At 42.6% G+C, this 16312-nt stretch overlaps 1 long non-coding RNA gene across 1 annotated transcript; it reads right to left on the bottom strand.

Moving 5' to 3' along the window:
- Positions 1-248: 248 nt before the first annotated feature.
- Positions 249-7090, bottom strand: 4930449E01Rik (RIKEN cDNA 4930449E01 gene). Its single transcript, NR_045921.1, has 3 exons — positions 6797-7090; positions 448-652; positions 249-351 (listed from the first exon to the last, which is right to left on the bottom strand). It is a non-coding gene; the product is annotated as an RIKEN cDNA 4930449E01 gene (long non-coding RNA).
- Positions 7091-16312: the final 9222 nt, after the last annotated feature.

The following is a 16312-nucleotide window of genomic DNA, read 5'->3' as shown; positions in this document are numbered from 1 at the left end:
TGTCACTGCTCCCTCTCAGTATGCTGGAGCAAGGGTAATGACCAACATCTGCTTTGAATCCATTCCTAGGAAAAAAGCTTGAGGTCTTTCTTCTATTATCACATGCCTCTCTGATAATCATACTGGCACTTAAAGGAGAAAGAAAAAAGCTCTGAGAAAAAGACAAGGCCAGTGTAACCTCATATATGCACACACTTGCACTCAAGAACGTGAAAAAATTCACAGAGGAAGAAACCGTGAGCAATAAATTTGTTTACTGCCTCTTTAATAAATGGCGGTGATGGGAAGAGCTTTGATGGGTAAGTTCTGCTTCCTTCCAGCTTCAGCTTGGTCCACAGATGCTCAGAACACCTGCAGGACACTCATAAATAGAAAAATTTACAATCTGGCTCTGTAAAGTGCCCTAAGCTACATCTCATCCCAGCTGCCTTTGTGCTGCTTGCCCACCTGTGATGCGGGGGGCCACAGGGTCAAAGCCCTTTGGTCTCTCCCCCACTCTTACTGAGGCACACACATGGGCTTGCTTCTTACAGGGATCAAGCTTTTTCCAATTGTCCGAAGGTTTCTTTTGATTTCTTGGCTTCCAGTTTTGCTGAGATGTCTGAATCTTTGTTTATTTTTACCCATTTGGAAGCATATTTCCAGATTGCTTCTAGATTAAGGAAGAGAAAAATAAACTCAGAAAATGAAGTAACATCACATGGTCCCTCGGGGAACTTTCAATATCTGCTATTTCCTGTTTTGCTTTAAATTTGGCCATTCTTTTGTACAAACTTGAAATTGGCCAGTTTAAAGCAAACAAATAAAATTAAGAGTTTCTTTTAAATAACAAACCACCCACTGTAAAATCTAGGACCTTGTATCTAGAATATGTTAAATAATAATAATTATTCCATTATTAAAAATAATAACAATTCCATTACTTTCAAAAAATAGCTCAACTGTAAAGTAAGTAAAGATTCTGAACAGATTGTTCTCCAAAAGAAATATACAAATCAACAACAGACATAAAAAGATGTTTGATGTCATTATCAAATGTTCACAATCCAAACCACATTACGACACTAGTTCATACCTTCTGGGTTGTTTAAAATCAAAGAGTTGAATGAATAATAGCGTTATTATCATTCATGGTAAGGATGTAGAGTCATCAAAATCCTTAAAACAGCTAGTTGGTGTGCAAATAATGAAGGTTACCTGGGAACTTGGTCCCTAGAAGGTTTAGCATAGACTTAACAAACATGGTGCTGACCTTGCATTCCTTTCACCAAATACTTGACCAGAAGCCACTTGGAGGGGACAGTCGATCATGGCAGGGAAGTTATGGCAGCAAAGTGAGGCAGCCGCCTCCCTTGTGCCAGGTTCAGGATGCAGAAGGAGATGAGAGCAGCTGCCTCCCTCATCTTTCTATGAAGCTCAAGGCTCCTGTTCATGAGATGATTCTGACAATATTTAGGTTGGGCCTTTCTTACTCTGCTAAAACTTTCTACAAATACTTTCATTGACACACCCACAATCCATATTGATTCTAAACCCCAATAGATCAACAATGTAGATTAACCACTATATCAAATTATTCATCAACTCTATTCTGAGAAATCTACCAGTAAACCTAGAAACACGTGGTTAGGCAAAAATCAGAGTAGTGGGGTCATTTTTTAAGAGCCAAAAATGAAAACAAGTCAAAAGTTCTAACTGATAAAATGAATAAACAAAATGTGATATACTCATAGACAAAATGTAGAGAGCGATCTGGGGATTGAGACCCCCCTCCCCGCCGCGCACACACACACCCTGATCCCTTTCTGACCCTGAGCTCAGTTCATGTAGCAGAACACCTGTAACTCTCAAAGTCCCCAGTCAAGCACGTGCCAGCCACCAGCCAGGGGAGGGAGGAGCCTAATGCCTGCCACCTGTTTGCCAGTATCTCTTAAGCCATTTCATGTTGAAAATTGGCAATTATCATCTGGGTGGCACTCAATATTGTTTTAAAGCTCCTTAGTTAGGCAGAAAGTGACAGAAGCCTGTCTGAAGAACAAAGCACAAAAAGAGAAGCCCATTTCACTGGTGCATCATCCTTTAGCAAGAGCACCCTTCCCTGTCAGCCTGGGTCCACCTTCTGCCCTCCTTTCTTCAGCAAGCTCTCTTTAACCCGGAAACTGAGAGGCTGAGAGGCCACAAGGGCATTTATGCCTAAGAGACACTCTCATAGTCAAGAAAAAAGAAAAAAAGAAAAAGGAAAAGGAAAAAAAAGAAAGCATTCTTTACATTCTTTTCATTTTTAAACCCACCAGGTTCTGGCGGAAGACCAAAGAAACGTGCTGCCCTTTTATTATATGGGGTAATAATGGATATCGTTAAACCCAAGAGGATTCCCGTGTCACCTTCTTTAACTTAAACTTCTCCATAGATGGTCTGATGGTCTATGCCTGGACGGGTGAGGTAACAGTAGGGATGGGAGTTGTGCCTGAGCTTTGAGTGGTGGTGGTGAGGGTGGCCCGGAAGTAAGAAAGTGGGTTGTAAGCATCTACAGCCTCAAATGCTCCCGAATCTATAGGTAAGGTTGGAAATCACTGGAGGTGTTTACCATGCTTATCCCATTAAATGCGTTTAAAGAATTCAGGAAGGCTAAGAGAGACACAGACAGGTTATTATCAGAAACACACCTTGAGAAACCTCGAGGATTCTTTAAAACAGCATCAAACTGCCCACCTGTAAAAACTTAAGAGGTAACAAAGAATCTGAGCAAGAGGGGAGTCCTGAAGAGTGGCAGGACCGGTCCCACCCCAGGTTGTCCATAACCGAGTTGAAGAAGAACAAGATTTTCCGTGAGAATCCCCAAGCCTTTAATCCCTAAGGGTACAAAGGAACTTCCTGAGAGCGAACAGAAAGGTCATCTCCTCTGGGAGCAACCACCCACTGATCCTCCATCTCTTTTGTTCCAAAGTCTGAAGTGACGTGGCGCTGTGCAGACCAGTGCTCTCAACGATTTCCCTCAGACCCCGGTTCACCTGGCTTCACCCCCTGAACATCATTCCAGCTGAGCAGACAGCAGTGGCTACTGTGGGTGAGGGCAGGCAAACGCACGCGTCTTGGAATTACAGACGCAGTACACACCATTGACCTAGACTTTGAGGGCAGACTTTAGAGACCATGAAGCTGACCTTCCTGGGTAAGGGGTGAGAGACCCTAAGTCTGGGAGAAAGAATGCCGAAACAAAAAGATCGATGGCTCCTAAGATGACGAAGTGGTCAAGGGCTCCAGTCCTCCATGTGCAAGATGGCTGTAATACAGCACTCCCCCCACCCCCCAACCCCGGGAAGCTGTGTTGAGGATTAAATGAGGCATTGTAAAGAAAGAACTCAGCCCAGGATGCAGCACTTAAGCTGATGCTAAATCATCATTATCATAACAATCCTATTACGATCTGAAGCCTATTTAAACAAAAATGTTTCCTCCCAGTTCTGCCTACTCTAAATAAACCCTTCCTTCTAGAGCGGACTCAAGGATGTTGCTGTTGATGTCATGGTTTTTGTTTTAATCGTCTTAAAACACCGAGTGAAACAACCCCTCTAGAAGGCAAAAAGCCAGTGCCTCTTCTCGGCTTGCTCGCAGAGGTCTCCAGTGCCCTGCGATTCAACCATCCTCTCGAGGCATTTGGCCTACAACCCCGCCTTCAGAATTGAAGAGTCAGGAGACCTTGCCCCGGGTGCTCAGACTCATTAAGATGAATTGCCTGTCTCCTCTTAGTGGAAATAAGGCAAAGTACGCCGAGGGATCCCAGAGAGGACAAAGGGCTTGAAAGTCTAATTAGGAAAGGGGAGGCTCTTGCAAGGATGAGTGTCTAGGGATAGGGGTTAGGGAGGGCTAACTAGCAAGACCAGGACTAGAGAGAACGGTTCTTCGGAGGAAGCTTGGTATGTCTGCCATAGCACTCACTCATCCACGAAAGCAGCACCTCCCAGAACGTCTTGGAGTGCTCTGAACTCAGCATATGGCGTTTTGCCTGCACCCTGAACTCCAACTCTAGCTCAGGAAAAAAGATACCACTGACAGCTCCGGGCACCGCGAGCACAGTGCATTAAACCATTAAGAGACGCGTTGAGAATCCAGTTCCTCGGAGAGTTTAAGAAAATTCCAAGCGTTCGATCTTGGAGAAGTCCCATACAGTCCTACGGATTAGTGATTGGACATTTGTATGGGACGTTTTGAGAGTCCTTTTTCTTATGAAGAAAAACTGCACACACACGTGTAACTGCCGTGAAGATGAGAACGATGGGGAAGAGATGTTTGCAGCGCCCGAGAGACCTTAGGTGCTTTGCGCGTTTGATTGTCGTAAAACACCAAAGGCAATGTTGCTTTCTGCTGGGACAGAAAGAAACTGGACTTCAATCAGACGCAAAGCCAGGCTTCAAAGGCAGGCTTCCAAATCCTCCCCATGCAGGCCTTTGCACCACACCAATTTGCTTCCCTATTGTGGTACTGCAAGCTGAGCATGCTCTTTCTGTTCCTAGCGTTTTTATGGCCCTTTTCTCACTTATAAAGTGAGGAGATTAGAATAAATCACCTCAAAGTTACTTCCCCCGGCTTTGCAATTTATTAAAAGGAAGGGCCTTCCTACGAGGCAGAGGCCTGAGAATAGCAGGGGTCTTTCCACATGTGGAAACACCCTGTCCTCTCCTCACTCAGAGGGAGACAAAGCTGCTATCCACGGGGGAGCTGGTCCCTGGGCTGAGAAACCAGGCAAGTGTGAATTCTAATCCTGGTGCTGACATTGACTTCCTCTTAATCCTCTGAGTCACTTTGTTTCCGAGTTTCCATCTAGGCACCAAGGTTAGCCCGACTCATCAATCTCCCAGGAGGGTGTTCAGGCTGCTCGGCGGCTGTAAGGAGCCAAAGGCTTCCTTTCTGAAGGCCCCGCGGTGCCTTCACAAGAGGTTTAATGAGACACAAAACTCATGAACGTTTTAAGGCAGGGTTTGAAAACCCACACTTAAAAAATAAATAAATAAATAAATAAATAAATAAATAAATAAATAAAAAGCAAACGCTTGCCAAACGTGTTTGATTCTCTGAAATATAAAGTTCAATTTGAGACGCAGTAGCTCCCTAGTTGTTGATACATTAAAGGAACAATATATAGCTCAGAGCAAACCTATCAGGACGTAAAGGGCTACCGAGGTTCCAGATTTGGGATCAAAGAAAACACACAAATGATATTTACCTTAGGGTAAACGCAGTATTCTCTCCTCCATGCCATCATTATCAACAGAATTATAGGATGAATCGGAGCAAACTTTTCTTAAGGGTCAGATTTTTTTTTTTAACCCAGAAGAAAATTCTGAGCAAAAAAAATTTATTCAGACGTTTTAAAAGTGCTCAGAGGTTGTTTGTTTGTTTGTTTGTTTAAAAAATAAATAACTAAACAAAGTAAACCTCAGATCTTACCCTTGTCTGTAAAGTTGAGCACTCTATCTGGCATGCCATATCTCCACATCTTTTTATACATGGTCTGTATAGAGCTGCTTAAGTATGCATACGTGTGTGTGTGTGTGTTTGTGTGTGTGTGAGTGTGTATGTTTGTATGTGAGTGAGTGTGTGTGTGTGTGTGTGTGTTTGTGTGAGTGTGAGTGTGTATGTTTGTATGTGTGTGTGTGTGTGTGTGTGTGTGTGTGTGAGTGTGAGTGTGTATGTTTGTATGTGAGTGAGTGTGTGTGTGTGTGAATTTTTCCTATGCTATCATGTAATACACTCCCCGGTTGTATAGATTTAGGAATCACATTTTTCTTTCCCTCCTAGCCCACTATGATGAAGACACCTTGGAGTCTAGGGAAGAAAAGCCAGTGGGTCAGGAAAGCGTCTATCTGTCTTTCCGCCCTCATAGATAAAGCAGGAATTTTCTGGTGGTCTCTCTCTCAGCTTCTGATGTTCAGAAAGATAACTGTGTACACCCCCGTCGGAGAAGACGCTGACTTTTGTGTGGTTCCTTCTTGTGCCTGTCTTTCCCCTTCAGGGTTTAACTGAGTTTCCGACGGCCTGTCTCCGGCTGTGATAAATCAGGGGTTTCTTTTTCCCACTCTGGACTCCATTATGACATCACAGTAGCTATACAAACCCCAGAGTGAAGCAAACAAAAGAATTTTTTTAGTTCTCCTTCATTCAATAAGGCTCCATTTTCTGTCACACGACAACCTTTTGACCTGCATCCTAATGGCTCTGGTCACTCAAGGGCAGAAGTCCGGCCATAGGTTAAGTCTGTGCGCGTTTATGTTGAGGAGGGGTCTGTTTGTGCTCACTTCCTGTTGTCTGCTGGCACAATGCCATTGCTGTTCCGGAGCCATGAGATTCTGCTTCCTGAGTGAGCTCTTTCCCCTGAGATGTTAAAAGGAGGTTGCCTGTCTTGTCTCTGTCCCTTCAGTTAGCCAGGCCTTTTTGTCTTGGCTGCAGCTGAGCTGACAGTAGAGCCATCTTACCTTGAGAGGCTTGGGGGCGGGGCGGTGGGGGGCAAGTAATGCTGACTATTTCGTCGCGTTGCAACGGTTTCCCCGCTTTGCATTTCTTAACACCTGCTAGCCTGAACATTGCTTTAAAATGTACAGCTTCTGTTTGGTTCCTTTTTAAATGTTCAAAGCAAAAGCAGAACATAAACAATAGGCATATCAGGTAAACGCAGACTATTTGGGCAATAGTCGGATTTAAATACAGATCTGCAACTCCTCTCTCTCTCTCTCTCTCTCTCTCTCTCTCTCTCTCTCTCTCTCTCTCCCTCTCATTCTGTCTTCTCTGCCCACCTTACCTGCTCCTGCCTTCCTCCACACTCTCCCATTCTGCTTCAAGGAGAGGAGCAGACTGACCACTGCTAGAATGAATGCTACCAAGCTGACCAGTCGCAGAAAGTGTTGAGGCATGTGAACAACGATCCATCCATGCAACACACTCATTCAGCCAGCCAACCCAGCTGGCCTTCATCCCTTCCTCTTTCAGATGGGCCCAGGTTCTACAGGGTAAAGTCACTCAGCATTCCCAAAGCAGAAAGCAGTAGGTAGAGCAGATGAGTGAAGACCAGCCTGGAAAGGATATAGCATTCGTCATCCCGCACAGGAGAGACGTGGGGGATCTGTTCACACTCCATCTCCTGTCTTACCGGGGAGGGGGGGGGGAAGGGTCTCTGTACTACCTATGGTATGTGAGCAGGCACTGCACACTTAGGGGAGCGCTGCTCTCTGGAGTCCCATTGTCTTCAACTAATTCTTTAAAGGATAACGCAGAAAGGATATTTAACTTGGTACATTTCCAAAACCAGTGATTTACTCTCTCCACTAGTTTCCCAGTCTATGCCCTCAAGATGGGCATAGAATTTATCACTTGGCCTCTTCTTGGCTATGTAGACAGACAATATGGGATCCTCCCTTCCTTCTTTTCCTTTTTTCTTAAACCACAGTTCCAAATTATGCATATTCCTCTGTTGTGCAATCTCATGTTCCACTCCCCCCCCCTCCATATGCTATGACAGATCACTACAGCAGACCATTGTGAATGTCCCCCGAGGTGGGAAGGCTGCCTTCCTGAAGCAGATTAGTGATCATCCTGGAGTGGTTCCATGTTCCTTTTTCCAGGAGCCAAACCCGGATGCTTTTTTTTTTTAAAGATACTTTTAAAAAAAGAAATGCAGGCACGAATATAACTCGAGGAATGTTATACTTCCTGGTACCAGCTGTTCATCAAATTATGAGAAGAAACAGGAGGATTTATGATCCTTGAAATTTCATTTGAGCCCATGTTGTCACAGGGGTACTTCCTACCATATGCTCCATCCTTTTTGCAAGGTCCCAAGAAACCCCCCCCCCCCCCGAGAGCATGGAGTCCCGAGGGTTAATTTAATTTTATCTGTTTTCTTCCCATGGTAGTGAGAGAGAAGCTGCCATAGAATCCTCCCATTCCTCTTATTTTTTTTTTCTTCACATATAAGTGGTTCTCTCCTTAAAAATATAAGATTCTCCTTCTCAGCATGGTCTAGGATTTCTTAAATTTTCCTTCACGTGACTGCATAAATATAAGATTATGTCATTTTCATAAAAATGAACACAAATGGGCATAACCATATTAAACAAATTTTGTCATTCAAAGAATGACAAATATGTTTTCCTTCCCTTGTGATTCCTAACATATATATGGATATGTAAAATAATGTATGCATATGACATAAAAATAGAAGAGAAATAGCCTAGGAGAATAAGAGGAATAATAGAAAGGGGGGAGGGCAAAAGAGATAGGGAGGGCATAGGGGGCAAGGTGATCAAAGTATGCTTATATACTTGTATGAAAATAGCTTTATGTAACACATGACCACGTATCATGACTATACACAAGGAAAAAAGTTTTTATATATGCATATTTATGTATGTATATATAAATGCATACATATATCTATATACACACATACATATACATACACACACATACACACATACACACACACAATGCTGTGGCTAAAGAAATGACTCAGCAGTTAAGAGCACTGGTTGCATATCTAGGGCACCGGGGTTCAATTCTCAGGATCTCTCATGTGAGGTCTGACAGCCTCTTCTGGTCTCCAAGAGCACCAGGCACGTATGTGGTGCATACATGCAGGCAGAACACCCATAGCAAACACAGAAGTGGATGCTCACAGTCAGCTATTGGATGGATCACAGGGCCCCCAATGGAGGAGCTAGAGAAAGTAACCAAGGAGCTAAAGGGATCTGCAACCCTATAGGTAGAACAACATTATGAATTAACCAGTACCCCGGAGCTCTTGACTCTAGCTGCATATGTATCAAAAGATGGCCTAGTCGGCCATCACTGGAAAGAGAGGCCCATTGGACATGCAAACTTTATATGCCCCAGTACAGGGGAACGCCAAGGCCAAAAAGTGGGAGTGGGTGGGTAGGGGAGTGGGAGGGAGGGTATGGGGGACTTTTGGGATAGCATTGGAAATGTAAATGAGGAAAATACCTAATAAAAATTATATTAAAAAAAGAAAAAGTCTATGGGGACCAGGGAGTGGAATGTGATGGTTTGTATATCCTTGGACCAGGGAGTGGCACCATCTGAAGGTGTGGCCTTGTTGGAATAAGTGTGACCTGGTTGGAATGGGTGTGTCACTGCGGGTGTGGGTATAAGACCCTCACCCTAGTTGCCTGGAAGTCAGTCTTCCACTAGCAGCCTTTGGATGAAGACAGAACTCTCAGCTCCTCCTGCACCATGCCTGCCTGGATACTGCCATGCTCCCACCTTGATGATAATGGACTGAACCTCTGAACCTGTAAGCCAGCCCCAATTAAATGTTGTTTTTTTATAAGGAAAAAAAAAAAACACCCATAGCAGTAAAAATAAAATACGTTTTAAAAAGCAGAAGAACATAATTCTGCCACAAAAATCACCTAAGATATCTGGTGTTTATCATCAGTTTGTTCAGAAGCTAAATTACATCCCTGATCTCTACCATCTATTGCATTTAACCTCAACCTCACTAAGAGAAGATTTTGAAAAGCAGAGACTGGTAGAAGAATGAAGAAAGAGGGGAAAGTGGAAGCAGTCGACACACGAGAGAGAAGCAGCACCTCTGTGCAGTGTGAAGGGAGAGGACAGATATGATTCACGCCAAGGTCAGGCGATGTGTGATCACCAAGGACCAGACGGGGAAGAGCCAGAAGAGGGAGGAGCCAGAAGAGGGAGGAGCCAGAAGGGGAAGGCCAATGTGGTAGCGGTCCATGGGGACCTCTTAGGAAGAAAGCTTACTAGCTGTGCCCATAGTGTAGCAAAATGGAATCAAAAGACCTGCTTCATACAACTTCTCTTTTCCTTGAGGTTTCCATGTCTCAAATATGTGTGTAACTTTAGCTGTAACATGCGACACGCAGGTGCTTTTAAAGGATCAAAATGGAATGACAACAGCCATAGAATGGAGAAATCAGAGCAAGAGACCTATCTGAATGTACTATTCCGGCATCAGGAGTCAGCTGTCTGGATTCCCAATCCTACAATAAATGAAGGACAGCTGGAATCTTCACAAAACATCACACATATTCTGCAGAGTGCTGAACCCTGATGAACTTTGTGAAGATCCACTACCACTGGCCTGGCAATCATTTCTCTCTTTCCAGGTGAGTGAACAGGTGAAGAAAACATGAGAAAGAGTGATTGATTTCCTATACTGCCCAAGAAATTAATCGCATATGAGAGTTAAAAAATATGGAAGTACAATATATAATGGTAATCAGGGGGCATATTATCTTGTCTAATTTTAATCAACCCTTGACATATATAAATAGAGATTTAACTAGTTGACTGATTAGTTCTTTTTCAGTTTGTGTGTTTTCAAGTGATTTGTGATCTTTCTTTAAAAAAAAATGTCTTTCTCTCTTTCTTTTACGAATCTCTGGCAAGTTGACATACATATGGTGAACATATGGCCTGCCCCTAATTGATTTAATTCAAAGAGGACCCAGGGGAAAGCTCTGAGCACTATCTGTTTGAGAGCTTTGGGGAGTGTTGATTTCAGAGTGAAGGGTGAAAGTGTGATGCCATCATAGTGGTGCAACTGGAACAGACCCGGCATTACCCACACATGGCAGGGAGCAGCAAGGATATAAATCACTAGGGCAAGTGTGATCCAGCTCTCTGAACTGGCACAGGAGGTTAAAAAAAAAAAAAAAAAAGGTGATGCCTATTTCAAGAAAAAAGTACATATTTTGCTTACCCTGAATTTCCCAGGAGAAAGCACATTGCCTAACTAACAAGCACCCCAAACACACACACACACACACAGACAGACACACACACACAGACACTCACACACAGAGACACACACACACACAGACACACACACACACACACACAGAGACAGACACACACACACAGACACACACACACACAGACACACACACACACAGACACACACACACAGACATACACACACACAGACACACACACACAGACACACACACACAGACAGACACACACAGACACACACACACACACACACACACTTATAAATCAATTTGCCCACATTCCAGAATAGTTCAGTTTTCCTAGTGCATCTCCCACCTGATAGAGATAATTCTGTAGCTAAACTATGGCAGAAGAAGACTTGCTGGCTTGCACTCCCTCCCACAGACTGTTACACACAAAGCCATGTGTATATTGTCTGTTTGCTAGATAACAATCCAGGTGCCAGTAAACCAAAATCAATTTTAGTGGACTCTCTTTACTGTCCTCCTGGTTTGGCTCCAACACTAACGTCAAGTCCCTGCGTTGGCTAGTGATGAACTTGCTCATCTGAAGTCTATTGGAATCTTAAGAAGGGTGACAAGATAAAATTATAAATACATAACACCTGGCCAGAGTCTATTATTGCCTCACTTGCTTATTTATCTTGTGGGTAGGGGAAGAAGGTAACACACGCCACAGTGTACATGCAAAAGTCAGAGAACCACTTACAGCAGTTGCTCCTCTCTTTCTATCACACAGCTTCCGTCCAGGGATTGAACTCGGGTCACTAGGCTTGGCAGGAAGCACCTTTATCCACTGAACCATATTGCTGGTCCCCGTATTAGTATTTTCATGTCAGTAATTTTACATTCAAAGTTCATTTTGCCATGTGCCAAAAACAAAGGACATGACTGATATATCAGTACTTCTGAGCCATGCATAAGAAATCTATAGTTGATAGTCATTTATAAATTATATTTAATATATCATATATTCATAGTTAATATATGTATGAATATATGCACACGCACACATACATGTTATATATCATGAAGATATAAATTATTTTATATATTATAAACATATGTGATGCCTTAAGTTGCATGTTAGACATCATAAATTTAAATATTTACATGTATTTATATGTTATATTTTACTTGTAAAGATGTGCTATATATCATATATGGTATCTTTATATATGTTATACATGTTTTTACACACATATGATTTCATATGTGTACCTTTCAGTTCTTATTTCTTTTGCCTTTGTCTCAACACAATGTCATCAAGACCTTGGATGATCTCCATAAGTGTCAGAAGATAAATAATCTATCTCATCGTGGTAGTTACAACAGTAATACAGCTTCTGTTTACTTCATCTGTGCCAACTCCAGGCCATGATGTAAATATGTTTTCAAATAAGTCCTCTGTCTCGTTTAATCTTGATAATCTCCCTGAGAAGGATCTTGCTATTCTCCAGATCTCAAATTTGGGAGTTGCAGTGTGAAGATGCTAAATAGCGTGTTTCAGAGCAAGTGGTATTAATTCAACATTGGAAAGACCACTGGTACCCAACAGACTCTTCCAGCTGAGTTCAGAAAGTGTGCTTTCAAGATCCAAGCTCTCCTTGTGCCTGAGTTGGTATGACTTTACTCAGTCCTCTGTCCTTTACCTCATCCCTCTCCTGGAAGTAACTTCAAGCATTTTATGTTGATATAGTGAAATAGTAAGAGCCCTATATTCCTAAATAATAAAACAGAGGGGATAGGGGCAGAGACATCTGATTGTGGCAAACCACCACAGCCAAGAACAGAGTGAGAAAGAGCCAGAAAGCATTTCTATGATGTCTTTGTCCATTTTGGTGTGCCTGGGAATGTCTCAGAAAAAAATTACTATTTCTCCCAAATAACAAATTTATTGAGTCATCATCAAATCCTTTCCAGTGGATTCAAGTTTTATAGCTTTGATTTTAAGCTTTTTTTTTTTAAACTTTTTTGTTGTTGTTTGGTTTGGTTTGGTTTGGTTTGGTTTGGTTTGGTTTGGTTTGGTTTGGTTTGGTTTTTCGAGACAGGGTTTCTCTGTGTAGCCCTGGCTGTCCTGGAACTCACTCTGTAGACCAGGCTGGCCTCAAACTCAGAAATCCACCTGCCTCTGCCTCCCAAGTGCTGGGATTAAAGGCGTGCGCCACCATGCCCGGCTTACATATTTTAAAAATCAAATGTAGTGGCCTCTCTATTGTCCTCCCTGACAGTAGGAAGAAACGCTTAGGGATCCTGCTCTGTGGTGTGAGCCTGAGCACACGAGGGCATTTAAATGTCTTAAAAGTCCACTATGGAAAACCGCAGTCAAGCTTGAGCTCATACATCAAAGATTCCATTCCTGAAGCTTATAGGACCATAAAATCTAGAGGAAAAAAAAGCTTGATAGATTTCTCTCTTGGGTATTATGACAATATACTTGTCCTATCCAGTGGCACCCAAAATGGGAGAATTTATCCAAATGTCATTTTAGAGCTAAATGCTAGTTACCCAATGGAGGTACAAATATTTCAATATAGTTTGTTAATCAACTGGAACTTGGTCCTCCATAGTTCCTACAATCAAATGCCTAAGATGGACACACACTGTACATTGAAGAGTTTCTGCATGGCCATGTCACAATGACCTAAGTAAACGACAGGAAGACTGAAGACCCGTGGAGCAGCCTCTTCTGGACACCTAAGGTGCCATCTTTATTTGAGAATGAAAACTCAATGGAACCTTGGAGTCTTTCTATAGAATTCCTTCTACCCAGACACCATAAACTTCCCTTTAACCACCCAATACAGTCATCATAGCAGAGTTCTCTACCCAGTCCAGTTTCCAATACCCCTTTACTATAGGCTGCATCAGCGCACTCTGACTAATCATGATTCAAGGTTTGAAAACTGAACTCTAGACCATAAAAGTGACACCTAAGCTGGTCTCTGTTGTTGCCTGGTGTCTTGAAGGAAACTGGATAGGTCTACAAGGCAATTCACACAACAGAGGCTGCTGGTCCTTATTTCTATAATCCCCCTGTTAAGGAAGGAAAATCCAGGTCAATGTTGGCATGGTGAACAATTTACCTTCTCTTTTTTCCATAAATGTCTCCACCTTTCACTAAAGCCCATCTATCACCGACACAAATTGCAGGTGTTAGAGCCAGACATGTGACCCTAGGAACATCTTTGCCATTTCTGAATGACCTATGCATGCAACAGTATGTCCTATAGACACAAGCAGTCTGGAATTTTCTAGAAGGAACACAAAACCTTTGTCATTAGGCTGGCTTACATGTCAGCCCTTATGTCAGGCTACTGGTATCTGAAGTGCTCTGGTTTTCTCATCAAGAGGGACCTGTCACATGAGTTGAACACCTGAGGACAGGGCATGGAGTTGATGTCAGTGCCCAGGTTCCAAAGCTGAACTGGACTCCACGTAGTTCCCTTGTTTAAGGCTGCTCCTGGCTGCAAAACTGAGGGCCTCTGATCACTGTGTTTTAGTGTCTGTCCCACTTCAGCACACCATTGAGTCTGAGACTTCAACCAAGCAGGGTGATAGTAACTGATTCCAATGACTATTGAGGGTTTCTTTGGAGTTGACTCGATATTAGATACCTTGGAGAATATTTCTTTGAAGAAAATGATTTTTTTGTATGTTTTACTTAGAAAATTGATCATATTCTTGTCCCCAAATCAATGATGCCTTGTAAATATTGTAAAAGTGTATGTATGTTTTGATATACACAAGCCTTCTGTTGATTGCCATATTCAGTTTGACGTTCAGAGGTACAAATTAGCTCTAGTAGAGAGACAATAGATAGCAGGAAGAGCTCAGCCAGCAGGACTCACTAGAGATGACACGAAATTATTATTTGTCTGATTGAAGCTTTTATCTAAGTAAACAGAAGTCATTACCCAGTCAGGATTTGTGGCAAGATCTAGAGTTACCCAGGGCTCTTGAAGAAAATATCCAGAAGATTTTCAGAAGCATTTGGGACAAGGGGGCTCAACATCTCAGCCATTATATGATGTATTATCGTCAAGACAACTGAGGTCTGAGAAGCAGTTTAACTTAAAACCACCACCCAACAGAAAATTGCCACTGCTTGAGTCACTGGGTACCGTAACATCCTTAAGTCTGTTGTTTGTTTGTTTGTTTGTTTTGGGACAGGGCATGACAATGCAAGGAGTAGTATTTTCATAACCAATTAAATTTAACAAAGAATGTAGTCCTTCCTTCTCAATTCAAACTGCACCAAATAAACCTCCAAAAATATTTCACGCAGCGAGTTTTGTTTTGCTTTATTCTTCTCATTCTCTCAGCACATGAATTATTAAAGGCATACAACCGACTGTAAAATCCAGTCTATCCCCAAATCCCATAGCCCGTCATGCTGGAAGCTTTAACCATGTTTTGCAGTTGTAGAAATGATGAGGATCCACTCTATAGACACCTGTAAAGCCCAAGCATGAGACAGAGGTGGCCGGGTTCAGTCTGTGATCTTGCAGACATCCTGAAAGAGCTAGTGAGGGCTCCAGGGAAAGGACTTCTGATGTGAGAAAAAGTATGTGGCACTGTGTGGAACAAGAGTCAAGGTTAGTTTCTCATAAAACAGATACTCTCTGGGTACAAAATGTAGAACAGTTCTACTGGGCTCTTCCTTCATCGAAGCCAGTAGAATCTCTGTACCTAGCATGGTTGGCTTGTTCAGTAAACCCGTGTGGTTACCAAGGTTACTGCACTGAGTTCTGTAGCCTCCGCAGCTCTATCTTAGTATCTTTCCTCCTGCTCCTTCCAGACTTCCTGCATTGTCACACACTAACTCCAGAGGACCCCCACAGAGTGCCTTTTCTCTCTGTCATGTCAGCTCCTCCCAGATGACAGGGGAGAATCTTACTGCAACATATTGTTCTCAACATAGTTTTAATATCAATCCCTTTCATTCTCAGAACGGATCCATTTTTAGAGGATAAATTATAGGGTTATCTTTTCTGGATCTTACTATTCTCCATTCTCCCTTCCTTCTTCCATAATATCTATTTTTGTATCAACCAAACATCACATTGCTAAGCGTGCACACCTTCCTCTCAGAGGCTGGAGCAGGGGGACTGAATTCAAGCTTCAGCTCCATAACAAACCCCTATCTCAAAACAAACAAAACTAAATCAAAAACCTCCCAGCATGAATGTTTCCAAATTCCTACTCTACCCATGCGCTTTCTACTAAGTGCTAACCATCTCAGCTCCCTTGTCTGTTTGATGTGAGAACCAAGCATCTGTCAAGTTGCCTTCCCTTTTTACAGCAGCATTGCAATGTGTGTGTGTGTGTGTGTGTGTGTGTGTGTGTGTGTGTGTGTGTGTGTGTGTAAGCAGTTGAGACTAAGATCTCAGGCATGCTAGGCAAGTGCTCTACTACCAAGCCATATCTCCAGCTCCCGAATTATAACTTTTACTAAAGATATTCCATAAAGCTTGAGATCTTGAAGTTGTATTGCCAATTATCTATTATGTCCCATAAATTCTGCTAGGTCAGGATGT

Source organism: Mus musculus, chromosome 14, assembly GCF_000001635.26.
Source record: "Mus musculus strain C57BL/6J chromosome 14, GRCm38.p6 C57BL/6J".
NCBI classification, from domain to species: domain Eukaryota; kingdom Metazoa; phylum Chordata; class Mammalia; order Rodentia; family Muridae; genus Mus; species Mus musculus.
The sequence above is the reverse complement of the archived record's forward strand: the minus strand, read 5'-3'. Positions and strand labels throughout refer to the sequence as shown.